Raw genomic sequence first — 16,200 nt, forward strand, 5'->3', positions numbered from 1 at the left:
CTCCTTTGTTCTCTGTTCCAAAGAAACCGAAGACGACTGTTTGGCTTGTTTGCTTTTAAAGGTGTCTGCCTTGGAGACGCTGATATATGACATCTGTTTGTGCGGAATCGGATTCGAGCCGTCCCCAGTGGCGTATGCAAATGCGCCCCCGGAATGTTCTCTGGCGCTTGTGACTGCGCGGAGAGGGGCGGGCGGACAGGGCCGAGACAGAGGGAAGAGCGCTTCCCCTCCGCTCCATCCGGGGAGATAAAGCCAGTCATGTGAAGCCAGGAGACGAGCTGACACTGGCTTCATGAAGTTTACACATTCCTGTCACAGACCTTATTGCCCGTTTCCATCCTTTTGATGGACTCTATAAAACACAGCCTCACCAGATCTTTTGGCTCCAGGGTACTTTTAAACCCTGAATCCTGTCCTCTGCAGTTCCTGGGAAAAAAAGCAATTACTCTTTTCATTATTCTTTCCTTGTCCTGTGACATGCCCATTGTACAATCAGTAAGATCTTAAGATCATGGCAATCCCTTATTTCTCTGAAAATACTAACACAATATAATTGTGACGTGCTTAACAAAGCAGTCCCTGACACCAGTGAGCTCTCACAGGATAATTATTCATACAAAGAAAGTGTATTATAGCAAATCAAATATTCATGCGTCCGTCCACGGATTCCCTGGGGGGGGGTCGGCAGCGTTTTGCGGTGTCTGGTTGTATTAGTGGGGGAGATCAATAAGGAGAAGGCAGCAGAGGGGTGGGGGGCTGTCAATAGATGCAATATCACCTGATTGATTGTGTCACAGGGAGGGGCTCCGTGGGGAGGGTGTCGGAGGTGGCGAGTGGGCGGAAGGTTCCGGACTGAAAGGAGAGCGCTCAGCTGCTGTGCCAGGGGCACGCGGGCTTGCGGGACGCTCCGGCGCTCCCATATGGGGGCTGCGACCGTGACAATAGGGGATTCATTTTGTGAGGGCCCGCTTCCTCGCTGCGTTTTGTACGTGAGCAGACTGCGCGACTTGCCATTGTTTGGCACTTTTGAGGGAATAGTTTCTCTATGAGAGCAGGAAGCATGTGTTTAGCATCGCCGCGGACAGACTGGAGTGCTTTGTTTGCCTGTTTTGATGAGGCTCTGATGAGTGGGAGGGGGGATTTGAATGTTTACCTCCCTCGCCCCGGGCTGATTTATATAAAAAATAGAAATAAGACAGGAATCAGGCGCTTCGCTTCCAGGAATCCTACAGCTTGCTTATTGCATGAAGACCATTGTGTGAGGTTCTTCTTTGTGAGATACTTCTGGTATCTATATCCTGAATTGTTTGCACATGTTAGTGAGCCAAAATGCTGTCCGTTTATTGCATTAATGGAACGTTACCCACTGACTGCACTTCAAATAATCTCAAGATTCCAAAACACTCAAGAATCCTACAAATGATTCCAACATTGTGTGAGGGAAAGGGGAACTACAGCAGTGCAATGCATTCTGGGAGGCCTGGTAACTGACCAAAGAGCCGTGGCTTCAGTTTCAGTACACTGCCTCCTTCACTTGGAGTTTTCTGCTGAAAGCCCATGTGATTTGTACAGGCATAGGTCAAGGACTGTGATAAGATGCAGGAAGCATCTTGAGGCTCTAAAGGTCACAGAGGAGGGCACATTCTGAAGCAAATTGGTACTAATAGTCACTTTTAGGGTGGAATGCTTGCTCAGCAGTGATTCACTGATCTCAGCCTTTCCTGCCGTCTGGTCCATGTCGTCATACTGCAGACATGCAGACATGCAGACGTGCAGATGGACACTGGTGCAACACTGCTTGGAAGCACCTTTGAGTCATGACCATGGTGACCCTCTCCCACCCCTTCAAGGAGACCACTTTGGGTGGGTGGGGGGGGGTGTGAGACTGTCTGTAAATGGCTTCCATCTCTCACATGCTCTTGCTCAGCGCCACGTCCGACAGCAGATTAGAATCACAGATGCTGCTATCGGCCGTCCTCCTGGTGGAAGAGAGCCAGCATCCACCTCTGTTCGCCTCAGTCCTGGCCCTGCCTCCTCTCCCCTGGATTAAGAGTGAATTACCCTGCTGCTCATGTGGAAGACGCACAACGACGTGCCTCATGAATAGTTAGCGCTGTTGATTGAGTCTCTGCTTGGCTAATAAGCGGTGTTGCACTTCCTAATGCGATACCCTCTGTTGCCTTCAGTGTGATTGACAGGACCGGCACCCTTCCAATGAACCTCATTAGCTCCTGTGTATAGATTTGGGCAGGAAGGAAGAGGGGATTGGGAGTAATATGGACGCCGTGATTGACGTGGCGAGCTGAAGGCCGTCTCTGTTGCGGACCGCTTTGAATATGCCGTCTGTGTCTGGAGCGGGGAACTCTGGGCCTCTGCAGTAGATTTCCAGCTAAGTCCCTGATCTCCCATTTAGCCAAGCCGCAGGCTCAGGCCGGAATTCTGAGACTGTTTGTGGAGCAGGCAGCTGGGCAGGGTGAGGCTAAATACATCCTCAGTGTGGCGGGAGTGCCACTGATACCTATGGATGGTGTTAACCCCTTTAATGCTGCACCACGAAGGCTGCTGCTCATTGGCTTTGCAACAGTGCATTACCTAGTTCCATCATTGCATATCATTGAGGGTCAGTGGCTGTATTCTCCATAGTCTGGTTTCCAAAGGATTGAAAATGGTACGCTAAATTGGAAAAGCAAGAGATTAAACACCTTTCAGTGGGGGGGGGGGGCGCAATATTGGAACCGCAGCGTGTGTTTTGCTGAGCACTGAACTGTGTCTTTTGCACTTGAGAGGCTTTTTCATTACACTGCTCCATTCTAAAGTGAGGAGAATGAGGAAGCAGAAACAGCTGAGACAGACCAGTCCAAAACATTAGTGTTCTGCTCCATTTCTGCTGCTCTTTAGCTTCCAATGGTGTTCAATTTAAATGCTTTGACGCTTGCTTAATTTCGCCTTCTTTACTATTCATTGTGGCTCATTCAGACTGAGGTAGTGTTTGTTGTTCCATCCCAGTTACTCCGGGTGCTCTGCGGTGCTGGGGTGCCCCCTCCCTACGCTGCCGAGACCCAGCCAAGGGCTGGAGGCCAGCTCAGATACATTCAGCTTTTTCATTCTTGGCTGTGGGTCAGCTGCAGTCTCTACAGGCGTCCCCCCTCTGATGGAGGAAACCAAGGATACTGACAAATCAGCGAAGGGACAATCAAATCCACTCTTCACAATGGAGCACTGAATCCCAGTCTGTTTCTGCCCAGCACGCTGACATATAAAGTGTATGACTTTTAGACTCGGGGAGCGACAAACCAGAGCCAGGACCATTTCCCCTCTGCGGGGTTCTGCACGGTACAGTCCTTGGCCCTCTAGGCCTCATTGTCCTGGTGCATTGTACTCATTATCTAGACCATCGCTGACTTTGTGGCACTTTACAGTTTTCACTTTGCATCAGTAAAAATAGCACTAAATGTGAAATACCTTTTTGTGTACTTTATTGATGTTGGAGAAACTTTTTTCTTTTTCCAGCCTTCAGTGTAATAGCTTTAGAATTTCTGAAGAGAGAAGATGTGCAAAGACACTTAATCATGACGACTTTTTATTATGCGTATAAGATGTCAGTTCAGTATGACGCAGGCGTGTGCAGGGGTAGAAATGACTTTACCAGCTACAGCGATCATTTTCTGTCGCATTTTTCTCTCTGTCCGTGGACTGGGAAAAAAGAAAATTGATTTGAATCTGTAGGCTCTGAAAAAAAGATTTCATATCAGTGTGGAGGCTTGATCATGCTAATATCACGAGTGGCTGCTCCAGTTCTCATCCTGTTCCATTTTCAGTTCCAATTTATGTGTTTGATATTTTTTTAGTAACCAAAACTGGAGTGAAATTTTTATCCGGGGAGCTATAAAGGAGATCATTAAAGCGAGATGGGCTGACCACTGCCCTGATTCACACAATGTAGCAGCAGTCCGATGTTCAGTGCTGTCCCTGGATTTCACTGTGATTGATCACTTCAATTAGTAATGAAGTGAGAGTAGATGAGTTAACCACTCAGAGCAGAGAGGGAGGCAGGGGGCTGCAGTTTAGATCTTCCACGGCATTCCCACAGCGTTCCCACAGCGTTCCCTCAGCATGCGAGCATTTAAGGACACCTCGGGCGCTTCTCCCCAGCCCCTGCAATTATCTTCCATACTTCAGTCTGCTGCGGGCACGAGAAACCACAGAGCAAGACATAAAGTTAATGAGAGAAATGCCTGGAGAAGAGGAAGGAATAGACTCCAAATTAATCGTCGTCGATTTAGTTTGTTGTGTGCAATCTACATTAATCTACAAACACTAATGTGTGTTACACAGTATAAGTAAAATCTATGAGCATGTTGTCTGGTACTGGTACTGATCCATTGCCATTAAATGTCATACAGGCAGCTGGAATTTTTACTGCTGTTCACCTTGGCAGTAGAGTAGTGTGTGTGTGTGGGGGGGGGGGGGTAATGGTGGTTGAGGAGAACACTGTCCTGTGTTGTCAGTTGAGGGTTAGTCTGTCCCCCACCAGGTTCCCCGTTGTCTGTAGCCGTAGAAATCCAACTAGATTTATGGAAATTGTCTAACCAGAAGTGCCTGGAACAGTAGGTGCACAGTGCTAACGGGGCTATAAAACATATCATGTTATATCCACAGCACATTGCCCCGTTATTAAAAACCCACACCGATGTTGTGGCAATGAATAGCTTTGCTTATGCCTGTATTCACATGCACTTTGGGATATTGGGTTTCTTCACTCATTTGATGGTGAGAAAGTTGGGAGGGAGGATGGCCCAGGTTTAACTTGTACGTATGTGTGTGGGTAGAGGAGCTCAAAAAAATCTGTCCACTGTGAGGTCAAATCGTCACAATGCTACAGTATGTGGTGATTTAATGTGAACAAGAAGAACTGTGTGTTGACATGCTGTGATGTTCCCCTTTATGGCGAATCAAAGCTTTTGAATTCTTCTAGCAGGAGTTTACTGAGAATCTGGCTCTTGCGCGAGGAATTGGGATGTGGTTAAACTGGACAGGAATGTGCCAGCCGCACACAGATACAGTCGGCACCCCACCCAGACAATCGCTCATAAAACCTCCAGAAACCCACAAGAATGTAAACCTAAGGCCTCATAGCCCTAAAGAGTCATTTCTCTCTCTCTCTCTCTCTCTCTCTCTCTCTCTCTCTCTCTCTCTCTCTCTCTCTCTCTCTCTCTCTCTCTCTCTCTCTCTCTCTCTCTCTCCCCCCTCTCTCTCTCTCTCTCTCTCTCTCTCTCTCTCCTGGATCTCTGTGGGGCCGCAGCTACGGCACATACCCTTGTGATTTCAATCAGAGTCTGGCAGCCGGGCCCTGATTGGCTGGGAGCAGATGACTCACTGCAGTGGATGGAGGGAGGGGGTGGGAGTCGGTCTGTGAGCAGGCAGTCTGCGTGGCTCTCGTCTCGCTGACCCAACCTGAGCGTATTCCTCCAGAGCGCTGCGCCCCCCCCTTCCACTGCCACCCCTGATTGCTAATGGTCCCTCGACCGACAGCGCGCTGCTCCAGAGATCTCTTCTGCTCCGCGGCTGTCAGCTTCTCGTTCTGTCTCCTTCTCCTCTCCGTTTCCGTCTGAGAGACACATTTTTTCAATTAAGAAGACGTTTGAGAGCGCATTCTCCTGTGGGCTCTGTGCTGCGGTGTCTGTAAGCGAATCTGTCCTCCGGGTCTGTGGCAGTCCCCACTGACAGGAGAGGGAGAGACCGAGAGAGGTGAGTACTCTCCGTTTGCATTGGTGTTTTTGTGAATGAAGGCGTTTCATGTCAAAGCAGTAGGTGGCATTTATGTACAAGCATGTATAGCTCATCCATAGACCAGCAGAAGTAGGGAAATGTCACCTGTGTTTGGGGTGTTTAATGACTGAGCATAATGATCTAGGTCTGCTGTGCTGCTAATGAGCATTCCATATTAGTATCAGACACTAGCTGAGGGTATGCTGTGCGTCACAGTCATACAGCTAGCAGTTTCAGAGTATCAAAACTGTGTGTGTGTGTGTGTGTGTGCGTGTGTGTGCGCGTGCGCGTGTGTCTGCGCGTGCGTGTGTGCGCGGGTCCTGTGGGGGTACAGTAGAGAACAGAGCAGGGCTGCGGTGAGGGTGTTCTCCATGTCCCACTCCGAACCCTGTCCCTAAGCTGGCAGTGCACTCTGGGATGTCCCGTGCGGGTGAGAGGGACCGGGCTGCTATATGTTTAGCACTGGGGGAAAAAAGGAGCTGCGCCTGTCATCTCAGCTGTTGTGATTTAAGCGGACCGACAGGGCACAAATCTTCCAAGCATCTCACAGCTGTGCAGCATGCCTTTTTATTTTTAACTGCTGCTTTTATTGGCTCGCCAGAGGAAGGGGTCAGCCTATTGTCTGTCCGTTCAGTCGGGGGGTGTTAGCAAAGACTCGTTTCTGTTGACTTTTTTATTTTGCTTAATATCCTTGACGCCTTTGATGGAGAACAGCACACTCAGTGTGGTTACAGAACAGCACGGCTGGGCTGTATGTGGTATTGCGTAAATCAGGGCAGAGGCAGTTTGAGACGCTTGCAAAGTCAGCCGTTGGCCGGGACCAGCGAGACTGAGCTATCCCACAGATCCTCCTCACTTCCTGACCTCGCTGGCTGCCATGACCCGCCTGCACGCCAGTGTCTCCCCTGGTCCCCCGACCACAGTGTCTGATTCAGGGCTCACTGAGGGCCTGTGCTGGCTCTCCCTCCGTTCAGGCTGGAGCTGCAGTCCATGGGGGGGAAGAGGTGAGAGAATAACCTGAAGGAGCGGGGGGGGGGGGAGAGGAGAGAGAATGATGAAATGTGTGATGTGCCGTTTGTATCTCTTGGCCATGAGCATAGCCATTGATTTGTAGGCACATGGAGGGCCCCCCGCCCCCCTCCACAATTATACTCCCCCACTCCCCACCCCAGCCATGCTGAGCGTCCATTTTCTCATTCTTATCATGTTAGCCACTGGCTGCTGGGCCATTGATTTCTGAGGCGACTCTGGTCTGCTGAACGGGCTGGTCCTCACACTTTGAGCTTTAATATATATTTTATTTGCATTCTACAGTGAGTGGTTCTTTATACTCAGAGCACATCGTGCATGCGAATAGCTGATTATGTGGATACTTGACCCATGGGTTTCTGGGTAGGGCACAACCCTGTGGCGTCCTTCAGTGCAGTGTTCAATGTGAATTGTCCTCTGTCTGCTCTTGTAAGCCTCTTAATCAGTGAAGAAGACATGTTGGAGAAAAACCTGCACAGGGTTGCTTGCAAACAGCCTCCATCCCCTGGACAGCACAGACATGGAGATATGTTATTCAGAAGAAGCTCTTCTCAGTAAATTCAAAGGCAGCACACTTCAGCAGGACCCTTATTATTGAAGGGCTTGCACAAATCCAACAGATTTATTTCTCTTCAGTGAAAATGGCCCTCTTTAGCAGATTGCTGTTTGGAGCTCCCCCTAGATGCATACACAGACACATAGACACACACTCTGGCAGAGAGAAAGAGAGAGAGAGGACCCACACTAAATGCTCTGTCGCTCGACGCATGATGAGCCAGGTCTCTGATAAGAGGGGCTACAGGAATAGCTGTCTGAGAAGCTGTCCGTCACACGCAAGTGTCGGCTGCCATACTCCACCCACCTCTAACTAGAGAGGAAGTGAGAGAGTGAAGCTGGGAGAAAGACAGAGACAAACACACCTCTCTCTCAAAGCAGAAGTGTTCTGTTCCCAGCTCCTCAGTGTTACCAGTGCTCTTCGATTTTTCTTCTCCTCGTTTTATTGTTTTTTTTTTGTTGTTGTTCTTTTTGTCTACTGCCAAATATTATAACATTCTCATTGGTTTCCTTCATTATGAAATAGCTCCCCTGTGTTTCTCAGGATATCCTTTTGAACTTACTAATTTATGTATGGTAATGTATGCAGAAATGCACAAGGGAGCAATTAGCTTTATTATGTTTTTACAAAATATATGATTACATCTGCCGTCTCTGCATCTGGCCCTGTGGAAATTATGCAAAGGCTTTTATTAATATGACCACCTTAACTTGTATCAACATGAAACTGCCACTGTCCCAACTGCATTGCTGTATCAGTGTCAGGGTGTTTTACATTGCTACACAGTGTCACTTGCATTCTACTGTGAATAAATGCCTATGTTTTATCCTTCAGGGGAAAAGGGTATGGAACCTATTAACAGGGTAACAGAGGTAACAAACTATTACAATTTTTTCTTGAGCAAAACTATTTATGTTGTTCTTGTCAAAATAGGCCTTCGGGGAGATTATTTCCATTACCTAATAGGGGTTTCTGGTACAAATGTTTTTGAGTCCTACATATATCCATCCCCATTTCAGATTTTGTGCTGACAGCAATGGAAATGGAATTGGCCTTGTTGCAACTCTCTTTCCAGCAGCAGATATTAATTCAATTCTTCTGTGAGCCAACTAGCAGACTCAGAAGACTCAGGATGCCTGTCATCATGCAATGGACAATCAGTTTAACCACAGAAAACACAAAGGTCATTCTTCAGTTATCGCTCTGCCATCTTTACATTGTTAAAGCTTTAGTTTGAAGAGCTTGTGTCTCATGTCTGTTTTAAATACATGTGAAAAGAAGCCTTTCTGTTCTGATGAGGGCTGATGAGGTCCTCAGATCTTTGTCTTGCGGTTAATTAAATGAAGAGGAACTGTGTAAATTGGGTTTAACGGCGTCCTTTATCAGTGCCTCTTGAAGTTTGAATTGTCTCTTTGTCTGTGGGACAGAATACGGGGAGCATGTTAGACTTATAGTTTCACACCCTCCTGCTGATTTCGTTTTGAATGTTCCGGTTGCCATTGCTGTAATAATGTTTGAACACGCATGCTTAAAGAGATCTCAATGGCACGGCTAAAAATGGCTAAAGTCAGCAGCATTCGCTTTTTTCAGTGGGATATACACTCAGTGAGCACTTTATTACATATTTATTAGACTTATGTTTTAGACTTCTCCTTTTGTGACCTATCTTAGAGTTATGATGTGTTGTGTGTTCAGAGATGCTCTTCTGCATACCACTGTTGTAATGTGTGGTTAACTTGCGTTATTGTCACCTTCCTGTCAGCTTTGACCAGTCTGGCCATTCTCCTCTGACGTCTCTCATTAACAAGGCGTTTCTGTCTGCAGAACTGCTGCTCACTGGATTTGTTTTGTATTTTTCACCGTTCTTTTCACCGTCTGTTTCCATGCACTCTAGAGGCTAGTGTGCATGGAAGTCCCAGGAGATCAGCAGTTTCTGAGATACTCAAACCACCCTGTCTGCCATCAACAATTATTCCACGGTCAAAGTAACTTAGATCACATTTTTCCCCCATTCTGAAGGTTGATGTGAACATTAACTGAAGCTCCTGACCCGTATCTACATGATTGTATGCATTGCACTCCTGCAATTGGCTGATTAGATGAATAAGTAGCTCTAATAAAGTAAAAATGTTCCTAATAAAATGCTCAGTGAGTGTACATGTCAGTGCCGTCACCCAAGATTCCTAGGAAATTAGGTGACGGTCATGTGTTAAATGTTAATGCGTCACATTAAGCTGTGTGAATTCTGCAGGCACAGTTGGTATTGTACTTTGACCTTAACCCTTCCGGCTCAAGGCTGCTCAGCCAGTTACACATGCGCACAACGGTCTTGGTTATGGGGTTAGCAGACAGCGTTGTGTGGGAGAGCGAGTCAGAATGCCCTGAATGTAAATACTATGGAACCGGAGCAAGGTTGTGTTTCAGATAGTAATGCAGTGCAATGATTGGCAGCTAGAATTTATGGCCAGGGATGTTCAGGAGCCCCTTGGGGGCCATTTATTATGTAGCGAAGCTAAAACTGTGGAATAGTTCAAGCTACTTAAAGCTGCAGTAAGTATTCAAAAGGCAAAGGGGAAATTAGCTATAGTTAAGTTATTTTATTTTTCTTCTGAATGATGCATATGGCCCACAATCATTTTTTCTATCTATTTTGTTAATTGATATCTATTTTAATGGTTCAGAGGCGTTCAGTTTCACTCAGTGTCATTACTTGTTTATCTTTTCTAGCCATGACTTTCATTTAAACAAAGAACGAAAGGGTGCAGATGTTAGCCTGTATCCTTGCTGAGGCACCTACTTTTTCAAATGTGAGCCAAGGCAATGTTCGGGCTGGAACGAGGTTGTTGATTGTGTTCAGAAGCGAAACGATATCGAACAGAAATGTGAAGAAGTGTTATCTGCCCAGAGGTTCCTCTTCCCCACATCTCCAGGACACTGCAGCTGAACGCAGCTGTGGCACATTGGTGTGCAGCGTGCGCGGTGGAGGTAGCAGGCTCGCCGGGGCGTGAATTTCAATGCGCCGCCCGCCAGGACTGTGACGATGCCGAAATTCCAATCAGAGAGCGGGTGAGGGCCTGCCAGCTGATGTGTGGTGGGCCGCAGAAGTGCCCTTTCAGACTAATCTAGGAGTCTGAGGATGGACGCGCTTCACGGCTGCTCCTGGATAGCAGCGTAGGGAAGGGGCGGGGATGGTTGGGCGGTGGAGGGGTTGTTGAGGACCGGTGCCAAGCCGTCCCACAGCTGACAAATGAGGGTGTAATGAAGGGTTTTTTTTCTCCCATTTCCCTCTCTTTGTGGCTGGAGCCGTCTTTGTCATAACCCACAACCTTGGCTTGGGTGCCCAGAGGCCTGCATGAGACTGCGTGCTGATATGCCGCGGAAGAGAAACTTCCAGAACTCCGCATGACGTGTTATGATAAACAGAAGGGCAAGACGGCTCTTGCAGAGGATGTGAATTTGCGTGAAGCTGTTTAAATATGGCAAAGGCGTCTAAATATTAAACGCAAGTGTTTTTGGAATATGCTATGTGAGGGGGGTTCGTGTCAGATTAAAAATGGAATTATCATTGGAAACCTTGGTCTACAGCACTCAAAACAGTAGCAGTTGTGTAGAAAATGTGGTGGGGGTTGGAGAGCATTGCTGAACATGGCAGTGAATGGGCCGCAAAGGCGGAGAAAAGGAGAAAAATAACCTGACGCAGGGCAGCGGAATCCACTTTACTCTACATCTGTGTCCTCGTTGTTTGCTGAGCCGAGGTGTCTCATAGGGTATTTACACAATTTCTGTAGAAGTAGAGCACCATTGTGAATTCCTTACTTCAGTGCCAACCAAGGTCCTTCAGAGTGAAGGTTGTACCGAATGTGTGATGATTAAATGGTGTGTCTTGACCCGGCCATCATCTGAAACGAGTCCCTCCCCCACCCCCCAAACTCCACCACCACCCCACCCTTCACCTACTCAAAGTCACACTTGTCTCTCTGCCTCTCTTCTGAGACTGGAGCCTGCCATTGGATGGATTTGCTTTCACGCTGTCTTTGATTGGCACAAAGCCTCTACCCGCCTGTGGGATTTAAGAAAGGATTTTTTTTTCCATCTGATCTTCTTCTTGTTCATCCTTTTTTCCTCATGGGGTCTGCTTCAGGAAAGACAGGAATGCGCACTGGGAGCAGAGCTGTAAAAAAAGTAGGTGTCTTTTAACAATAGATTTAAAGTTATATAAAGAGGGAGGGAGTTTCTTTTTTCGAATTCCCCGTACGTGTGAGTGTGTACAGCAGACCGTGTTGCTGAAAGGTGAGAATATTCCTGGGAGATGTATGCATAATTAGTGCTGAGTTCAGAGCAGTTCATGATTTGCTACAAATAAAAAGGCATTTCTGTCAGTATGTCTGCCAGCCTCTCTGAGTCTGTCCCAATACTCCAAAAACATTAATCCTCCTTTCCTCCACTTGTTTCCTGTCCCCATACTTCCAGATAGGAGAAGGAGATGAGTGGAGGAAAGGAGGATATATTTTTTTGTATTAGCACCAGACCTGGGTTCAAATTGTATTTGTTTTGGATTCTAATACTTTTCTGCATTTGACTAAGCTTGGCTGGTGTATTGGAACAAATTAAATGGTCCCAAAAGTCTAAACCCCGCCCATCTGCTCCTCCTTGCAGGCTCAGATGCACCAGGCAAGATTAATAGAGCACAGAAAAGTATTTGAATCCAAAACAAATACTATTTGAACCCAGTTCTGATTGGCACACACCACCTGAGAGGACAGTGTTCGCCTGGTCAGTACAGAGTCCAGCCACCAGGAGGACCATAATATATGAGATATGAGTTTGCATTTCTTTACTAAAAACTATCTGGTCTTGTGCGTAAAAGGTATCTGCTAGTCCTTATACGTGTGAGTAAGCCTTACGCTTCTCATCCTGGACCCATCCCAGAAACTGTGCCTGGAATGCACCATTCCCGTGACAAGGGCCAGCCGGTCAGCAGGATACCAGAGCCTTGTGCAGGCTGGACTTCAGTTCAAATGAAATTACCACCAGGCTGAGTAACTGGATATAGCCATTATGACTCTTATTTTCTGAGCAGCTCACCATTCCAAAAAACCTCTTCATCCCATAATTCCTTGTTACAGCTGGGGTGGTAATTTCCTCTTATTTTGGGAGAGGAATCCAGTGTGGTGTTGCTCCAGAGCAAAGCCCCTATGTTCACAGCAGTGTGCAGAGGTGATAGGCGCAGTTCAGCCTTATCGGGAATCTATCTGTGCTTCGGCGCACAGTGTGGAGATGATATGCATGCGCTGCGTGCTGCATCCAGCAGATCTGCCCAAGAAATCAGCCTCTCGCTGCTCTCTCTCTCCAAGCCAGAAGGCTCCCTGGCTGGGGACTGGAGATGGCTTAGGACGCTGTTTCCAGCCGGCTCTAAGCTGCGGCTTCCCTTAATTATTTTCCCAAATCTGCACGGGTCTGGTGTGAGCACGGAGGGCAGAGCAGGCGAGGCGTCTCACCGTTACACATATGTGCAGCCCCTTTGTGCCGGTCTCAAAACCCTCCTTCACCGCCGAGATTGTTTTACCACCTGCTTTTCATCTCCTCTCTCCTCCCGTCAAGATGGACAAGATTACAGTAAGCCCAGTCAACTTTCTGCAGGCTTTTGCCAACGGATATGGATTTATTTTTTCAGTAGGGAAATATTCAGTGTGTGCGTGTGTGCGTGTGCGCGCGTGTGTGCGTGTGTGTGTGTGTTTGAGAGAGAGAGAGAAAGAGACAAAGAAAGAGAAGGAGCGAGCCCCAATAAGCGTGATAGAAAGGTCACTGTATGACAGGCTGAGAACTGGTGAGCCTGCGGCTAATTATAATGTGTCTCTCTGCCGCTGCGCACACCAACTTTCCCTCGCGGGCCTGCAGGAAGGCCTGGCTGCCTGTCAGACAGGCCCAATCCCCGCTGGAGGGGAGCGCAGGGGTACGGTACACACACACCCAAAAAACACACACCCCCCAGCGGCTCCGCCCGCCACGTCCCTCTGCAACCCATCGCCAGGACAACCCTCACACTATTTATGATTGGCCACTTCTGGAGGCCATGTGAATCGTGCTCGCCCCTCCGCACGCACATCAGGAACAAATATACTCTTAGTCTGCTCAAGTGACACTCTTCTCTCTTTTATAAGATGCTCACATATAAAATAATAAATGTATCTCTTGGCAAAAAGAAATCAAATAACCTAGAGTCCTAAATATTGAGTGTTTAGTTATGCGTTCCCCTGATAATGGTGGTATCCAGCCCAAAAGTATAGTGTGCAGGAATGTTAAATATTTTAATACATCTTGAATTTTTTAAGCAAACCTGACGCACTATTCTTCTAACAGGATCACATGGTGTGGTTACATGTTTAGTTGATGTTTTATCCAGTGCTTTTTCCACTTATCTCTTGTGTTATGAACAGAGGCAGTTCAGGTTAAGTACTTACTCAAGGGTATAGCAGTGCCCCTCCCAAGAAGAAATCCCACACAGTATTGGGTTGCCTTTGCATTTTCTTCAGGATATTTATTCCACAACTGCGGCACGCTTCTTCTCCTCGCTATCTCATCTGGCACTCACAAGCTAGTTCAGATAGACTCGATAGATTACAGTTGGATTTATGCTGGATGGTTCTGTAATTAGAGCAGCACAGGTTGATGGCTCTAGGCTTTGAAGATCCACTGGTTTAACTGGAAGACATTAGGTCCCTGGTGGGGCAGTATTGTGAAACCAGTGTTTTTTGTAACACAAGCAATGTGGGTTAAAGCAGCTGCAGCTGTACAAGCATACTCTCACTCTCAGCCCTTTGCACCACGCATGCCTGACTACTGAGAAACACTTTTCTTCTTCTGCTTAATAGGAAAATGGGGCTCGTCAGCTCCCACTGAAACCTCCCTGAGCTGTGGAAAGCTGTCGTTCCCATTTAAACGGCCTAGCATTCAGGCTGACTTCTCCTCCCCTCTCATTTAAATCGCTTTACTGTTAGAACGCGGCGTAGAAAATAACCGGCCTTTCTATGGCGTTTTTGCTTTAAAATATACTACTTTTGCGAATGATGAATATACAGTGTGATTTTACTTTTTTCTTGTTATTCTCTCGCCACTGTCTGGTTGAAATGTATATAATGATAGGAGCGTGTGAACTGAGAGCTGCTGTTACCAGGGTGACAAGAAAATCCTGTTTGCGCTGTGTAAACTCCAGCAGTCAGTTTTATATAAAAAAAGACCCTGACCAGAGGTACTCAGAAGCTTGTAGTTTGTCTGCGTTAAACCTCATGCTGTCTGCCTCTTGTAATAAATCGGTATATAAAGCCAGGGCTTTGCTTTGAAGCTCTTCAAGGACCTAAGCCTGCTACCTTTATAGTCCCTCTCCCTTTGTGTGCCGGATTCACAGTGCTCCAGTGCTAGAGACTCTCTTCCTCTCTTGTTTAGAGCTGTGCTCCTTGGCTCTGTGTATACAGCGAGATGGGGGGATCGTGATCATTAAAAGCTGCCGTGCTTCCTTCCTGAATGCTGATGTCATGTCCACCGCGTTCCCTGCGCACACTGCTTCATAAGCAGCCCCGAGCATTAAAACCGCAAAGGCAGACAAAATGGGGAACATATTTATCCTATTAATTAATTGCCTGTTTGGAGGTTGCAGTCTTTGTGGGAACCGCATGCTAACCCCCGCCCACCCCCCTCCCCTCCAACACCATCTCATCAGTGCATACTGCATGCCATCCTGTTTTGGGCTTTGGCTGACTTTGAGCAGTTGTTAGTAAGGGGAGAAGGAGATGGTGTTGCAGACTGCAGGCTCCGATTGCTGAAGCAGGGAATTTTAGCTATGAACGTAATATGCAGGAACATTTACTGCCCTGGCATTTTAGTAATGCGCCCTTGCCTTCACGGTCAGTTGAATGGGTGTACACCGTTTTCTACTTGCCTCTGTTCACCCCGGATTTGTCACACTCTGCAAGACGACAATATTGCATCGTTGATGGTATCAGCAGTTTAGAACAGTTTATGACCATTTTGTGAGGAAAACTGTCCCCACTAAAAATATATATAACAGGTAATATGATGTTATTTTACCATGTACGTCGTTTCTTTCCAAGCTTTCAAGGTCATTTTTTGAATGATCAGTATAGTCCACAAGTAAAGTTTACAGAAGTGACTCATTCTGTCTGTCGTTGTCAGTTTAATTCTATATGCGTGGTTGTTTTTTTTTTGCGAAGGCCTTTCATTTGGCGAATGTTGTAAAGATATTAACGTGAGTCATTCCTCCTTTGAATTTAATGTCATTGCTAAACAATTAGCCAGCCCTCAGTGAGAGGCCAAGACAATGAGAGAACATGAAATGAGTCAGGGGAGAACTGCTTCCGTCTATTGATAAGGAAGGATTTTGCCTTTACTTTGATGCTTTTTTTATATTTTATTAGATTTTCACTTCCATGGGCATGCAGGTTCTTCCCTAAGGAAGGCCTAAATCCTAATAAAATCCCACAGTTTAATCACATTTAGATTTAACTTCAGTTTGCTTTGCACCACATTCTCAAAGCAGTACGGTAAATAGCAAGTGTATCTAAGTGTAGTCTTAAGTGTGTCTGCATATATCAACCTGTTCCATACTATTCCTCATGTGAATGGCACTGTGAATCTGAAGTGGCATATCCACTTACCCGGTGTAGATATTGCATGGTGTTACTTACTGATTTTAATCATTATACACTAACTAGTGCTACTTGTCCCATTATTACTTTTTTCTCTCCTGTAATTGCACAGATCCGCTGACAGACCTGGGTCAAATATGTAATTACTTTGGATTCAATCTTTGCTCAATTGATCTTGCTTGA

General features: G+C 46.7%; 1 protein-coding gene across 3 annotated transcripts in view; it reads left to right on the plus strand.

The window, feature by feature from the left end:
* The window catches only part of prickle2b (prickle homolog 2b), a 73,187-nt gene that overhangs the window by 30,351 nt on the left and 26,636 nt on the right, over positions 1 to 16,200 (plus strand). The window contains exon 1 of one of the 3 annotated variants that reach the window (XM_061219715.1): positions 5,405 to 5,748. The exons of the other annotated variants lie outside the window; for them this stretch is intronic. The gene's annotated coding sequence lies outside the window, so the exon portion shown is untranslated. Of the gene's footprint in view, positions 1 to 5,404; positions 5,749 to 16,200 lie in introns of those variants that run through there. 3 annotated transcript variants of the gene reach the window in all.

Source organism: Conger conger, chromosome 14, assembly GCF_963514075.1.
Source record: "Conger conger chromosome 14, fConCon1.1, whole genome shotgun sequence".
Lineage (NCBI taxonomy): Eukaryota > Metazoa > Chordata > Actinopteri > Anguilliformes > Congridae > Conger > Conger conger.